Here is a 16,810-nt window from a genome sequence, read left to right as displayed (position 1 = left end):
CAGTTACAGAATTCTGGGATGGTCAGAAAAACAAGAAAGCACATCCTTTGTCTTCACGAACCGAAAATATGATCAAGTCCCTAAAATAAGACAAGAAGATGCTTAAGTAGATGATGAAACAGTATATGCATACAACTGGCCGACCTCAATCTTTAAAAAAATGTGTAAAACTCTTAAGAAATTGGAAAGTTGAGTGGCAAAGGTTTAGGAAGTGACATAAACAACTAGAAAGTGAAGTCAAAATTTCCAAAGGATAATAGAAAGGAAAATCTAAAGAAGGAAAACTTCAAGAGAAGCTTTGAAAGAAGTGAGGGACATTATTTTGACAGAAAAGAAAGTCAGACTTCCATGTCTTGTACAGTGGACTCAAGACGCTGAGCCACCCAACCCTGAAAACAACCAAAATTCCCATATAAAATATAATGTTTCTGTTTTTAAAAAATAGAAGATTGAGCTAGCAAGCAAGTAAGGCATTCACAGAAGCCTACATGTGGGTGAAAGCAGGAACTCAGATGGAAGGGGACACTGAACCTGGCTTGTTCCTTGAAGATGTTTGTTGATGCTAGAACTTGAGCATTATTCTCATGTTCCTGTGGATCGGAGGGGACACGACACAGTGTCCACATTAAAGGATATGAAACATATGATTATCTAATTCAACATCCATATGTGATAAAATCCTTAACTAGGAAGAAAAGGAAACTTCTTCCTTCCACCTAATAAAGGATATCTACAAAGAACCTATAGAAAACACCATACTTAATAGTGAGATATTGGACACATTTTCTTTAAGATCAAGTAATTTAAAAGGGCATCGACTGTCACCATCTCTGTACAGCATTGTCCTGGATATCCTAGTCCGTGAAGTAAGACAGGAAAACAATATCAGAAGTGGGAAAGAAGAAATGAAACCGTCATAGTTGCTGATAACATAAAAACTCCAAAGCATCCACAGTTTATTACAATTAATAAGAAAGTTTAGTAAGTTTATTGGATTCAAAGCCAATAAATAAAATTCAATTGCATATCTCTACACAGCAATACATACTTTTAAATATAATTTTAAAAGACGTAATTTATATAGTATAAAAGTGCAGTACCTAGGGATAAATATATTACAAAATTTTAAAAATGTTTATGGAGAAAATTATAAAACAGTATTGGAAGATTTTACAGTAATCTTACATAAATACAGAGAAATTGGAAGACTTGATATAATAAATATGTCAATTTTCCCCAAGTTGATTTATTGGTTGCATATAATTCCAATAAAACCCCAAATATTCTTTTTATGTCTTCTTGGAGTTTGATAAGTTGATTCTAAAATTTATATGATAGAGCAAAGGGTCTAAAACAGCCATGATAGACTTAAGAAAAAAAAGCAAAGTTGGGAAACTTCCCTATCAAGATTTATTTTAAAGCGGTAGTAATTATAGTATTGGTACAAAGGTAGAAAAGGAACCAATGGAACAGAGTAGAGAACCCTCAAATTGATACACACATGTATGGATACCTGGATTATGATAGAGCTGGCATAGCAGATCAGGGAGTAAAGGATAGATCTTCCAGGCTGTAACAATTGGTTCCCCACAAGGACGAATATGAAATTGGACTTCTACCTTACACCATACAAGAAATCAATTACCATTGGAATAAAAACCTAAAGGTGAAAGGCAAAAATATAAATGTTTAGGAGGCAATATAATAGAATATCTCTATGAGGTCAGAGTATGGAAGGATAATCTTAAACCAAACATAAAAGGCACTAGTCTTAAAATATAAGATTGATAAATTCTACTACATTAAAATTAAGAATTTCTGCTCATCAATAGTTACATAAAGACAATGAAAAGAAAAGCCACAAACTGGATGAAGAAATCCTTGAATAAGCATTTGTTTCTGGAATATATAAAGACCTCATTCATATGATAGGAAAAAAGACAAACCACCAAATAGAAAATTGAGCAAAAAACTAGTAAAGGCACTTTATAGAAGAGGGAATATGAACGCTGAATACACATGTGAAAAGATACGCAACCTCATTAGTAATGGAACATGCAAATTAAAACACTGTGAGAGCTATTGAGAATCTAATAGAAAGAGTTAATGAGATTTTGAAGCAACTGGAATGTGTGTACATTGCAGGTACCAGCATAAATTGTTACAACTATTTTGGAAAATAATTTGGCAGTTTCTAATAAACTTAAAATGCTCAAACTCTGGGCTGGTCTGGTGGTGTAAGTGGTTAAGTGTGTGCGCGCCACTTCGGCAGCCCGGGGTTCGCAGGTTCGGTTCCCAGGCGCTCAACGACGCACCGCTTGGTAAGCCATGCTGTGGCGGCATCCCATATAAAGTAGAGGAAGATGGGCACGGATATTAGCTCAGGGCTACTCTTCCTCAAGATAAAAGGGGAGGATTGGCATCGGATGTTAGCTCAGGGCTGGTCCTCCTCACAAAAAATTTAAAAAAAAAAAAAAAAAAGCTCAATCCCTATGAACCAGGAGGTATGCACCTAAAGAATTGCATATGTGACCCATGAGATATGTATAGGAATGTTCATTGCAGTACACTAAAATAGAAAAAATTCTTGGAAAAAACACAAATATCCACTGACAGGTAACTGGATAAAGGTGATAGATTTACAAAATGGAACACTTTACAACAGTTAAAAAAAGAGGAGAGAGAAAGACTTAGAGCCACAGGCAACTACACTGATGAACTGATGAATCTCAGGAACACAACATGGAGCAAAAAATAATGTCATGGAAAAACAGTGACAGAATGAATCCTTTCACGTAAATTAAAATAGAAATGTAAACACTATATTGCATAGGAAGGAAAATATATGTAATAAAAAACAAAAGAAAAGCAAGCAGAGATAAACAATGAATTCAGGATGCAGGTCGCCTCTAAAGGAGCAGAAACAGGTGGAGGGCGTGGGAAGGACATCCAGAGGAACTGACAGTACATCACAATGTGCTATTTCTTACACTGGGCAGTGGGAATATGGGTTTACAACACAGCCTCATTCCTTATAACTTAAATATATTATAAATTTTATTTTGCATATACTTAACCAATAAAGAATTTTTAAAAAATGGGAACAAAGATGGCAAGTTGTGTATTGTAAATATTCAGGTCAGAGGCAGTGGGTTTTGGTGAACAAGTGGTTTCAGCAGAGACTATGAGCAGGGAAAAGGTAGGAAAGAAGAGCAGTTGGAGGAAGGTGGATTACTGGGTGTGAGAATCTTACTAGAGACCCTAATTTGAACTTGACATCTAATTTCAGTGGGATATAACTTGGGTTCTGAGTAGAGGACAGTCCTGAAAATGAATCCTGAAGACAGTGACTCTTGTATGATTTGGAATAAGGCACAACCAAGATGGAGGCTGTCTGAACCTTTCTGACGTGAAAGGGTTGGAAAAAAATGCAAGTGAAACAAACACAGATTTCTGTTATTTGATAAACTCTGTAATGACGGTAGAGGGTACACGTTCATGAACTGTCCTAAGACACAGTGTATATGTTTCTAGCTTAGACACCATGACTTATGAACTGAAAATGTAATTTTTTTCTCATAAATAAATAAAACACTTAGGAGTTTCATGGCATATACATGCAATGTAAAGCCTTTCGAGAAAGGCTGTTAAACTCAGTGTTACCAGACATCAGCCTCGGTTCAAAGGTATTAAGAAACGCAGAAGAAAATCTTTTGTTCCTGATAGACTGAATAGTGTTCAAATGCATAATTTTCCTTCGAATGTATGAACATTTATATTTAAATATGCAAATGTATATATTTTTCACTGCTATAGTGAAGATCATCCAAAATCCGCTGTTAGTGGACAGAGACGTAGTCAAGGGAGAAGGGACAGGGGGCAGTGAGCCCAGTTAATCAGTGATCACAAAGCCTTGCCCAGGTCTGGATGCACGAGCATTTCCTTCGTATCGAACTTGATAAATACAAGATTTAATTGTGTCGTCAGAAAACCCAGCTTATTTGGAAGCCAAGGCACAGATTCTCATGCCTCAAGAGCTGGTGGCCTTGAAGGGACCATCCAAACAGAGTAAATGGTTTCTTAGCAGTAAATGTCATGGTCAACGATGGAGAGCCCTCCAGAGGCCGCTTTCCCTGGTTGTCTGGCCCCATGTAAGTCACCACAGGGAGGACAAGAGGAAGAATGACCAGGGTTCAATTTTCTGCCACTCTCACAAGATAGCAGCTTTGGAGTAAAACATTGAGATACAGAAAATAAAGTGTTGTTTCTTAAATTCTTGAGTTTGCAAACAGATTCATACCAAATACTAGTATTTAGAAATCTTATATTATCCTCGAAAAAGGATGTGGGTTTAATCCTTCTCAACAAATTCTTTTGGGAGATTCCAAACACTCCTAGTTAAATTCCTACCTGTTATGCAGAAGTACCTGTAGATGTACCTATGTACCTGATGGACTCTATTACCTGGCTATTAAGAATCATGTTTTTGTAGAAATGATTGGAAAAATTAGGCAAGCAACATCAAAAAGAAGTCTCTTGAAGAGTTTCTGTTTGAGTGCTCTACACATCACACCTCTGTGGAAGAACTCCCCCCTCCTTCCCAGTCATAGGGTCAAAGCAGACAGAGCTAAAGCTTTACCTGGGCTGGGAGACGACTGGAGACAGCTGACCTCCACATGGAGTGGGGAGGGTACTTGTATTTCATCACGCTGCATTGTGAACCTCTGTGAGCACCAACACCAGCCCTGGTGGTCTAGTGGTTAAGGTTCAGTGCTCTCATCATCTCAGCCCAGGTTCGTTTCCCAGTCAGGGAAGTACACCATCCATCTGTCCGTTGTCATACTGTGGTAGCTGTGTGTTGCTGTGATGCTGAAAGCTATGCCACCGATATTTCAAATACCAGCAGGGTCATTCACAGTGGACAGGTTTCAGCAAAGCTTCCAGACTAAGACAGACTAGGAAGAAGGACCCGGCCACCCACTTCTGAAAAAATTGGCCATGAAACCTGTGAATAGCAGTGCAGCATTGTCTGGTATAGCGCTGGAAAGGTGAAACGATGGTGCAAAAGACCCAGCAAGGTTCCACTATGCTGTACTCAGGGTCATTAGGAGTGGGAATCAACTCAACGGCACTAACAACAAAGCACCAACTAAGAGGCTCATAGAATAGATCCCGTGTCTACTTTGAGGTTTCAATATTTCAAGTTACCATCAAAAAATTCTAGGAAAAAAAATGTACTACTTCTAACATTAAACCTCAGATTCAAACAATTGAAAAATATCCCGTTGAGCCGCTAACTACATCTTTTCACAGTAAATTACTTTAAAAATGTATTAAATGTTCTAAAAAAATTAATCAGTTTTCTTCTTTATTTTTAAACTAAATAAGCGATGTCAATATACCATGACAAAAATAACTATGAAGTTACAGAACTGAAAAAAGTCAATGAGCTGAAACTATTCTGATTTGAGGTAAATGAGATGAGGCAAATGGAGGCAGGTACTGTCCCAAAGTGTCATCTTCAGAAATGATAGCCAACACATGTAAATATATTTATTTGACCAATTCCCGTTAGCATACTACTAAGGACGATAGTAACAGCATTGTATTATTTCATGCTTGTGACTCTTGGGAATATACCTCCAATTCTACACCCAAATAGATGTGCCTTTCCCTCTTTGCACCCCCGTTTTACTTTCTTACGTCATTCCAATGGTACTGACTACTGAACGATTGCTCCCTTTGACTCTGGACTTCTAAAGGGCAGTCATAATTTCACTCAACTTCTTATGCCCTTCAGCATCCCCCACAGTGTTGTTTACCCAGTGGCGGCTCAATGAGTCTATTGGTCAATTAAATTCATACCAACCAGAAGGTTATGCTTGCATGGGTGGCAGTGTGTCTAACCAAACTCACTTTGTCAGCACGCTTCCTAAGGGCGGTTTATCTGAACAACGTTTAAAAGATGTTAATAGGTATGTTGCCAAATATACCGTAGTAAAATAAGTTTGGTGAAAATGCTCTAATATATCCCTTTCTTGAATATTTGCACTGCATATTAAAGGATAGGACTCTGGAAAAAAAATTCAATAGTGTTTAACTCAAATGTTTTCAGATATTTATGAACACAGAGTATTTTTCGGATGGCACTTCTGTTAACACCCAGCAAAACAGAGTTCCCCCAGACCACTGGTTTATGAGATACCAGGAAATATTTAGGAAAAAAAATATTTTACATTTATTTCTTTGCCATGTATTCAATTTGGAATTTCCTCATTTGGAAAGTCAATTCAATCTTTTTGTGTGTGTGTGGGGAAGATTGGGTGTGAGCTAACATCCATTGCCAATCCTCCTCTTTTTGCTAAGGGAGATTAGCCCTGAGCCAACATCTGTGCCCACCTTCCTCTGTTTTTATACAGGACGCCAACACACATGGCTTGACGAGCAGTGCATCAGTTCATGCCCAGGATTCGAACCTGCGAACCCCAAGCCACCAAAGAAGAGCACATGAAATCAACCACTACGCCACCAGGCTGGCTCCAAGTTAATCTTTTAATTACATATTATTCACAATGCTGCAATAAACAGACACTTGCTACTTACCTCCACCACTAGTGACCCCTGCTGGCATCTGCCACTTCTAGAGAGATATAAGCTTGATGTCAAAGTGACGTTTAACTTATGTTATAATAAGGCATCCATGTTACCAATGTTATATTTAGATGGGGAAGGAATTAAAAGAAACTTTTTTCTAAAGGAACTAGTTAAAAGTAATATCTTTATTCTTGGGAATTTTTGTTTTGCTTCCTCCCCCAGGTTTAAATAAAAGTTTAAATAATTCAGCGATGGCATATAGACTGCCAGGAAAAGTCATTCAGAGTCTCTTATTGTTCACATTTAGAAGATTTAGGGGTTCATTACTGTTCCATGGACTAGAAATTCAGGAGATAAAGAAAATAGTCTGCTATGTTTGACAAGTGAATGAATATAACCATACATTACCCCAGTAAAAGCACCATACCATTCAAAAAGTGTTTTTGCAGTTATTAACAGTTTAGATCCTCAGAACAATGCTGTGGAGTAAGCAGTGCAGGAACCATTATTCCCACATCACATATATAGATGTTTGAGATACTGAGAAATTAAATGGCTTTCATGATAATATCGTTAACTCAGTTCACTAAAACCGCCTTTATTATTGAGCACGGCTGTGTGCCAGGCACCGAACTAGTGGGAGAGGGGCTACTCTGCCCCTGCCCTGAGGGAGATGAGAGTCAGCCACACCAGACTCACAGTTCAGAGCCTTCCCTACTAACTCATTGCTCTTAACCAGGTTTTGGATGTCACGCCTTCTCTGCCCCTCACACCCGGTGTGGCTGTGGAAAGCAGCCTGTAAAGCAATGGACCCTGCGTGTCTAGGAGTTTGGGCATCGGGGGGGAGGAGGATGATTAAGTAAGCACGGTAGGGAGATTTGTCTGGTAGCAATGGGGGAAATGCATTGGACTCGCAGCTGAGCCGCCTTGGTCGGGTGCGTTCCCGGCCCTCTAGTTTGCTGGAGCTGCCCAGAAGCACCTTCACTCTGAGGACAAAATGCACCAGATTGGCAAATACAAGTACAGCCACCCGGTGCTCTAAAATATCAACATCTGAAGCATTTTGAGCCTAAAGCTGAGAGTGGGGCCAATTTTGTACAAAAGTAAATGGTTTCTGATCTTGTTGTTTTTCCCTTTGCAGAATCAAAGCTAGTTTTAACACTTGAAATATGTCCTTAACAGTGTGTTAAAATATTCACCGTTATGGGAATGAAACTGTAGTCTAATTTTACTGGGCAGTCACTGAATTGTGACCATTTTAATGAGCCTGTGGACCTAGTTTCATAAATTAGTTCTGACACAGCACTATGGCGCGTTGGCCTCTGGTTATTAGAATGCTAATGCAAAGATCGCTGGCTGGCCAGGTTCCCATTTGTTACCAGAAAATGCTCTATGCTCCCAGGTTCTGTCTGCAAGGACAAATAAAAGTGGAAACCTGAAATTATTACTAGTTACCTGGTAAGTCTGATCACTGTATGTGACTTATTTAGATTCAAACAGCTTTTTCCCCAATAGAAACTGAAGTAAGAAAAGTGGGCATGCATATTTGAATACCCTTTTCTATTTACTGTCTACTGTGCTCAAAAGTTATGTTAAGAAGAAAATTAAAAATGCACCAAATTGTTCATTTTCATTGATCAAATAATTATTGAACATACAGAACGTGCCCGGTACGGTGCTAGGTATTGGGCAAATGGATGGGAACATTGTCTGTGTGCTCCAGGACATCACAGAGAAAGAGAAACCTGCAGCTAACTATAGCAGATGTGACAAACGTCATAGTAGAGATGTAGACTTCACGCCTTGGGAACACGGTGCACCATCCTCCATCGCTGAGATGCCCTTAAGGATCTGTTCTTGGCATCTAAGGTGGTTTCCTCCCAAGACACCGGTTCTAATGTCGGCAGGTTCGTAGACCCACGTCTACCAGCAAACTCTTCAAAAGCCTCCGCTCTATCCGTTGAGGTACAGAGAGCTGTTTCTGTTCTTTTGTTTGTTTGTTTTATTTGGCTTTTCCCATCAAAAATCCCATTAGCTAACTGTCAAAATACTTTAGATTTGCCTTGAAGCATAAGTGGCCATGAAACTTGAAACTTTTTGGCTTTGGTGCATGTTGAATCAAGGTCTAGTTTAAAGTTATCTAGCAGAGAACACAAGCACGTTCTCATACAGGTCACAAAGCAAACACCAAATGGTAATAATCATCAAATTTGAATTTAATTCCTAAAGCTCTCTACTTATCTCATTTTTTTCTATCATTTATCTCCTGTATCATTTTGGATAAATTTTTCGAATATTTTTTTTCTACATTCCATGAACATCTTTAGCTCCACAAAGGTAAAAATGAAGGACAATATGTTTTCTTAAGAGATAAAGACTTCAGAAACCAAATGAATCAAATATAAAATTCAGATAAATGCCCACCAGAAGCACCCTGAGTACGTTGAAGACCTTGCTTAAGAATTTTACAAATGATCTATTGACGTTAATAGTAGAGACAAATGTTATGATAATTAAGACCAAAATACCTGGTGGAAAATAATCTTAGCAATATGTTCACTACTATTAATTTCTTTGCATCCCAGGAGTTTGTTTAGTTTCATACTTGAGGAAAAAATACTCCTTAAGGAAAGTAAAATTCAACCAACAGTCTGGATTATCAGTTTCCTGGGGAACTCTCAGATTTCCACCAGTTAATTAAAACAGACTCTCGAGTTGGGTATTCTCTCTATTCCCTTCCTTGTCTCATTTCTCTCTTTTCATAAATGTATAGACGGATTTTATTTTCTCAGGTCTTTTTTGTGGTGACTGTATTTAGCGTTTAAAACACCAAAGCTACTGTACTAGGTATTTTATAATTCACAAATAGCTAAACGCATTTTACGTGGAGAGTGGTATACAACTCCGATACTCAGAGTTTGGTTGGCAGACAGGCAGCATCTGCATTGTCTAGGAGCCTGTTAGAAATGCAGGATCCAGGTTCCACCCCAGACCTAATGATTCAGAATCTGCATTTTAACAAGACTCAGGTGATTTCTATTCACATTCAAGTTTGGGAAGCATTGGTTCGCAACACATTTAGCTTAAATTCCCTTCTTCAACTATATTTTAAGGATTTTATTTTTTTCAGTGTTTTGAAAATAAAATATTAAGAATTCTGAGCAGAAAAATAAAGCTTTTAGGGAAGAAATTTGAAAAATGCTTTTCTAAAGGCTTAGAATGGAATAATGCTATCTTAACATCACCTCTGACGATAATCATAGTTGTTAGTGTTTGTATATCATCTAACAGTTGGTCATATTTTAACACACATTAAAAAATAATTCTCACAATAATCTTGTGCTGTGGTATTGTCGATTCTCATTTGTAGAAACTGAAGCTGAGAAAGCATAAGTTATTTGCATAGGATAGCACAGCTAATAAATAGCGGTGCCAAGACTATGAGATCAGGCATTCTCACTCCAAACATCATGTTCTACAGATAAAGTTTGACTTCTCAATTAAAAATAAACTTATTGCAGGGTTGGCCCAGTGGGGCAGTGGTTAAGTCCACTTCAGTGGCCCCAGGTTCTCAGGTTCAGATCCCCAGCCTGGACCCATGCACCACTTATCAAGCCACCCAGTGGCGGCATCCCATATACAAAATAGAGGAAGATGGGCACAGATGTTAGCTCATGGCTAATCTTCCTCAAGCCCAAAGAGGAAGATTTGCAACAGATGTTAGCTCAGGGACAAAAAATAAAAATAAATAAACAATAAAATAAAAATAAACAAAAAATAAAAAACAAATCTATTGTTCTTGATGAGGCTTATATAATTTACTGGCAAATTGCCAAATATGTCAATTTTATTTTTTAAAAAGATTAATTTTTCATAAAATCTAAGTAGAACGCCATTAAATTAAATCTTATTGTTAAGAATTCCATAAGAAAGCAAAACTTCAGAGAGCTCTCTGACCGAGAATGCAAACCTGAAAGACACAGCAAGAAATCAAGGAGATACAAAGGATGTAAGATCCTTCACCAAAAACAGGAGCGAAGTGGGATAGCTGATACTCACTAATAAAGCCAAGCTAAGCTAAGGAAAAGGATACACGAAACGTAATCAGAGAAAAACCCTGCCAGATATTGCTTAAGCAAAACTGTTTAGAGGACTTTCAAATCGTTCCACCTGTACGCATCTGCTCTCTCTATCCAGCCGCATTCCCTCTCTCGCCCTTGGCACCTCACATCCTACCACCTTCCCCCATCTTCCTCCCCTCCAGCTACCTGGTCCTCCTGTTGCTTCTCAAGCATGCCAGGCACATCCCCGCCCTTTGCTTTAGCTGCTGCTTCTCTCCAGGCCTGCGGTTTGCTTTCCTCCTAGACAATCCTGGGGTTAACTTCCCCATTCCCTTCAAATCTTTGCTCAAATGTCATCTTCTCACCTATTTAATGTTGCAACATTTCATTTCCCTACACTCCCAACACTCACAATCTCCAGTACCCTGCTTTAATTTGTGTTTTCCAAAGCATTTATGACCTCCTTATACACTATACAATTTATTTATTTATTATGTCCCTTGTTTATTGCTAGGTGACCCCCCCTTGCTAAACTGTTGGCTCCATGAAGCCAGGGATCTTTGTCTGTTTTGTTCACAAATATATTCAAAGTACCCAGAAGATTTGCCTAATATATGCAGGTTAATAAATGTTTGTTGAATACATGAAAGACTTAATCAATGAATTAGTCAATGTATGACCAGAACTTCTGTGACTCAACATGGCTGTCGAAGGCAAACAGTAGAGTCCTTAACAAGGTTATGGTTAGGGTGACCACACAACTTAGTATCTAAATAGGTCACTCCTGAGTGTGAATAGGTCATTAAAATTATATAACATTGAAAATTTATTTAATTGATCAACAAATTGATTTATTATAGCCCTGGTTCTATAAAGAGTGGTAATCAAAAAAAATTAAAAAAACAAAATTCTTTTAATAAATCTGTTTGGAATAAAGCAAAATTAAAACAAATTTATATTGATTAGCTGAATATTAAAAATAACATAAATCGAGTAGTTTTCCATGGTGCTTTCACCAGTTTATTTAACAAATCATCTCATATCCTGTGTCACCTACGTTTTTATCTAAAATTTATTTTTTCAATCATCATATTTTTAAATTTTCACAAAATTTCTCAAGTTTTCTTTAAATTTGCATTTTATTATGAATAGTTTTGACATTAGTGACACTTTCAAATGACTCTGCTTTGCAAATATATATCTATATATATAGATATATATTTTTTTTTCGAGAAAGATCAGCCCTGAGCTAACATCTGTTGCCAATCCTCCTCTTTCCGCTGAGGAAGATTGGCCTTGGGCTAACATCTGTGCCCATCTTCCTCTACTTTATATGGGACGACGCCACAGCCTGGCTTGACGAGTGGTGCATCGGTCCATGCCCGGGATCAGAACCCGCAAGCTCCGGACCTCCAAAACGGAGTGTGTGAACTCAACTGCTACGCCACCGGGCTGGCCCCATCAAATATATTTTTAATTGAGAAAATACTTCTAAAGGTGCTGAGGAAAATGATAAGCTCAGAGACAATTATAAGTGGAAAATATTCTCAATTCTATTTTTGTATTGATATGTGAAAATACATCAGCCCAAATATTTTCATAGGTACTGTCTTTTCTTGACATATTTTTATAAGATACAACCTGTCAGAAATGTCTTAATATTCTTTTGAATGTCTCATAAAATGTAAAAGCCATACACCCACAGGCATTCTCAAGTTCATTTCATTCTGTACAAAATATAACTAATTATAAGTAGGAGATCCATCAAGAGACTCTTCCTTCAAGTTGAGATATACCAAGGCATTATAATAGAAAAATCAGAATTAAATCTTGTATACCTTTAGAGCTCTCATTGTTTAATTTATTTACTCTATTCATTGCTTCTGTAAGAATTTGTCTTTTCATTTATGAGATTTACTTTTAATAATTGAAATTCTTTAAAATTTTCAAACTCTGAATTTTGCTGAACATTTTGATTAGAGATTTCCAACTAATTTTGAACAAAATGTAACCAAAACTTAAAGGATTTACAAAGCAGTTCTTGAAAAGGTAAAACACTTCTAAAATTCACTTGATGATAGGCAGCAAAGAGGGAGATTCTGTAATAATACGTTAATGTTTTCTTTTTAGTTCATAATCGGATTCATCTCGAAAATTTTCATGGTTCTGTTTTTTGACAGTATAAACATGAAAATATTTATAAAATGTGATACAGTTCAGTTTGCATAAATTAGTAGACAATCACAGCTTGTTTGATGCAATTATGAATTATTTATATACCATAACCAACTCCAAGTACATTTCTGCTCCATAGGTTTCATAATTTACTAAGAATATTATTTTTACCACCATGCTGTGTTCCACCCAAATTTGTATTCATATCGTCACTGCAAAAATCACAAAATTTTATCTTCAATGTTAAATTGTTAAAATAAATTTACAATACCATTTAGAAATAATGTCATCAATTTCACAGTTTTCATTTAATAGGTTATTCAACAATAAGGGTTTTGATTTAAAATAAACATCTAGGGCCGGCCCCATGGTGTAGTGGTTAAGTGCGTGCGCTCTGCTGCTGGTGGCCTGGGTTCGGATCCCGGGAGCGCACTGATGCACCGCTTGTCAGGCCATGCTGTGGCGGCGTCCCATATAAAGTAGAGGAAGATGGGCACAGATGTTAGCCCAGGGCCAGTCTTCCTCAGCAAAAAGAGGAGGATTGGCATGGATGTTAGCTCAGGGCTGATCTTCCTCACAAAAAAAAACCCAAACAAAAACCAAAAAAAAAAATAAACAAACATCAAAAAACACATAGATAAATTAGTATCTGGCCTATTAAAAATTTATGAATAAAACCATTAATCATTGTTATTAAAAGGCTTTCAGACTATTATGCTAGGAATTGCCCATAAGATGGGAAGCCAGCACAATATGTGATTTGTCATAAGAAATTTTTTTTTAATTTTTATTTATTTGTTTTTATTGAGATATAATCGACATATAACATTATATTGGTTTCACATGTACAAGAATAATGATTTGATATATACATATATTGCAAAATGATCATCACAATAAGTCTAGTTAACAACCATCACCACACACAGTTACAATTTTTTTCCTGTGATAAGAACTTTTGAGATCCACTCTCTTAGTAACTTTCAAATATACAGTTCAGTATTATCAACCATAGTCACCATACTGTACATTACATCCCCAGGATTTATTTGTTTTATAATTGGAAGTTTGTATCTTTTGACCACTTTTACCCATTTCGCCCACCTTTCACCCCCACCCCTTGCCTCTGGCAACCACTAATCTGTTTTCTATATCCATGAGTTTGGTTGTTTTTGTTTTTGTTTTTTATATTCCACATGTAAGTGATATCATACGGTACTTGTCTTTCTCTATCTGACTTATTTTGCTTAGCATAATGTCCTCAAGTTTCATCCATGTTGCTGCAAGTGACAGGTTTTCTTTCTTTTTTATGGCTAAATAATATTCCACTGTGTATATATAGCACATTTTCTTAATCTATTCATTCACTGATGAACACTTCTGTAGTTTCCATGTCTTGGCTACTATGAAAAATGCTGCAATGAACATGGGGGTGCAGATATCTTTCAAGATTTTTGTTTCCTTCAGATAAATACCCAGAAGTGGAATTGCTGGATCATATGGTAGTTCTATTTTTGATTTTTTCCTCAAAAGGAATTCTTGATGTCTAGGTTAGGTACCTGTCTTAGGAGCTCAGAAGTACAAATCATTGTTGGAGGGTCTAGAATATGACTTTAAAGAAATATTGTTTATTAGTGATTTATGGACATTGGAAGAAAAAGTTAATATCACAGATATGCAGTGGGGTTAATAGTAGCCATTTTATAAAAATATACTAGGTTTTGGACAACAGAGAAGACTAAATAACTAATAAATTTTTGAATTATAAACTAATTTACACAATATTTATGCAATATTAACATTACTTTCCCTATTTAACAGGTAGTAAAGCCTTAGGCAAGAGAGACGAGTAACGTGCACAAGGCCGCTCAGCTAGTATTCTGGAAGAACACACATTCAAACTAGATTCTTTCTGACCACAGAGGTACTTTCCTCAACTACACCCAATTACCTGATCCTGCTTTAAGAGTATAAATTTTATCCTCTGGCTCTCGGCAGCCACAAGTAGAGATGCTTATCTCCATTGGATAGTGAATAACTAATGCAAGGAGTTTGCTACATAGGTTCGTACTTAGCAGCTTTTGAGGAATATTCAGAAGGGACAGGATCCACTATTTGCAGATGACATGATTTTATATATAGAAAACCCTAAAGAATCCACCAGAAAACTGTTAGAAGTAATAAACGAATATGGTAAATTTGCAGGATACAAAATCAACATACAAAAATCAGTTGCATTTCTGTACACTAACAACGAAGTAGCAGAAAGAGAAATTAAGAATACCATTCCATTTACAATTGCAACAAAAAGAATAAAATACCTAGGAATAAACTTAACCAAAGAGGTGAAAGATCTGTACACCGAAAACTATAAAACATTTCTGAAAGAAATTGAAGAAGACACAAAGAAATGGAAAGATATTCCGTGCTCTTGGATTGGAAGAATTAACATAGTTAAGATGTCCATACTTCCTAAAGCCATCTATAGATTCAATGCAATCCCTATCAAAGTTCCAACAACATTTTTCACAGAAATAGAACAAAGAATCCTAAAATTCATATGGAACAACAAAAGACCCCGAATAGCTAAAGGAATCCTGAGAAAAAAGAACAAAGCTGGAGGTATCACACTCCCTGATTTCAAAATATACTACAAAGCTATAGTAACCAAAACAGCATGGTACTGGCACAAAAACAGACACGCAGATCAATGGAATAGAATCGAAAACCCAGAAATAAACCCACACATCTATGGACAGCTAATCTTTGACAAAGGAGCCAAGAACATACAATGGGGAAAAGAAAGTCTCTTCAACAAATGGTGTTGGGAAAACTGGATAGGCACATGCAAAAAAATGAAAGTAGACCCTTACCTTACACCATGCACAAAAATTAACTCCAAATGGATTAAAGACTTGAATGTAAGACCTGAAACTATGAAACTACTAGAAGAAAACATAGGCAGTACGCTCTTTGACATCGGTCTTAGCAACATCTTTTCAAACACCACATCTGACCGGGCAAGAGAAACAATAGAAAAAATAAACAAATGGGACTACATCAAACTAAAAAGCTTCTGCACAGCAAAGGAAACCATCAACAAAACGAAAAGACAACCTAACAATTGGGAGAAGATATTTGCAAACCATACATCTGATAAGGGCTTAATCTCCAAAATATATAAAGAACTCATGCATCTCAACAACAAAAAAAACTACCAACCCAATTAAAAAATGGGCAAAAGACCTGAACAGACATTTCTCCAAAGAAGATATACAGATGGCCAACAGACACATGAAAAGATGTTCAAAATCACTAACTATCAGGGAAATGCAAATTAAAACTACAATGAGATATCACCTCACGCCCGTCAGAATGGCTATAATTAACAAGACAGGAAACAATATGTGTTGGAGAGGATGTGGAGAAAAGGGAACTCTCATACACTGCTGGTGGGAGTGCAAACTGGTGCAGCCACTATGGAAAACAGTATGGACATTCCTCAAAAAATCAAGGATAGAACTACCATATGATCCAGCTATTCCACTGTTGGGTATTTAGCCAAAGAACTTGAAAACACCAATTTGCAAAGGTACATGCACTCCTATGTTCATTGCAGCATTATTCACAATAGCCAAGACTTGGAAGCAACCTAAGTGCCCATCAAGGGACGAATGGATAAAGAAGATGTGGTATATATACACAATGGAATACTACTCAGCCTTAAGAAACGATGAAATCCAGGCATTTGTGACAACATGGATGGACATTGAGGGTATAATGCAAAGTGAAATAAGTCAGAGGGAGAAGGTCAAATACCGTATGATTTCCTTCATTAAGTAGTAGATAATAACAACAATAAACAAACACATAGGGACAGAGATTGGATTGGTGGTTACCAGAGGGGAAGGGGGGAGGGAGGAGGGTGAAAGGGATAATTTGGTACATGTGTGTGGTGATGGGTTGTAATTAGTATTTTG

General features: G+C 37.0%; 1 protein-coding gene across 1 annotated transcript in view; it reads right to left on the bottom strand.

Annotated features, from left to right (window-relative positions):
• RALYL (RALY RNA binding protein like) overlaps nucleotides 1-16,810 on the bottom strand; it is a 706,869-nt gene that overhangs the window by 137,482 nt on the left and 552,577 nt on the right. The gene's annotated exons all lie outside the window — the stretch shown is intronic.

The sequence above is a fragment of the Diceros bicornis genome, chromosome 33 (assembly GCF_020826845.1).
Source record: "Diceros bicornis minor isolate mBicDic1 chromosome 33, mDicBic1.mat.cur, whole genome shotgun sequence".
Classification (NCBI taxonomy): domain Eukaryota; kingdom Metazoa; phylum Chordata; class Mammalia; order Perissodactyla; family Rhinocerotidae; genus Diceros; species Diceros bicornis.
The sequence above is the reverse complement of the archived record's forward strand: the minus strand, read 5'-3'. Positions and strand labels throughout refer to the sequence as shown.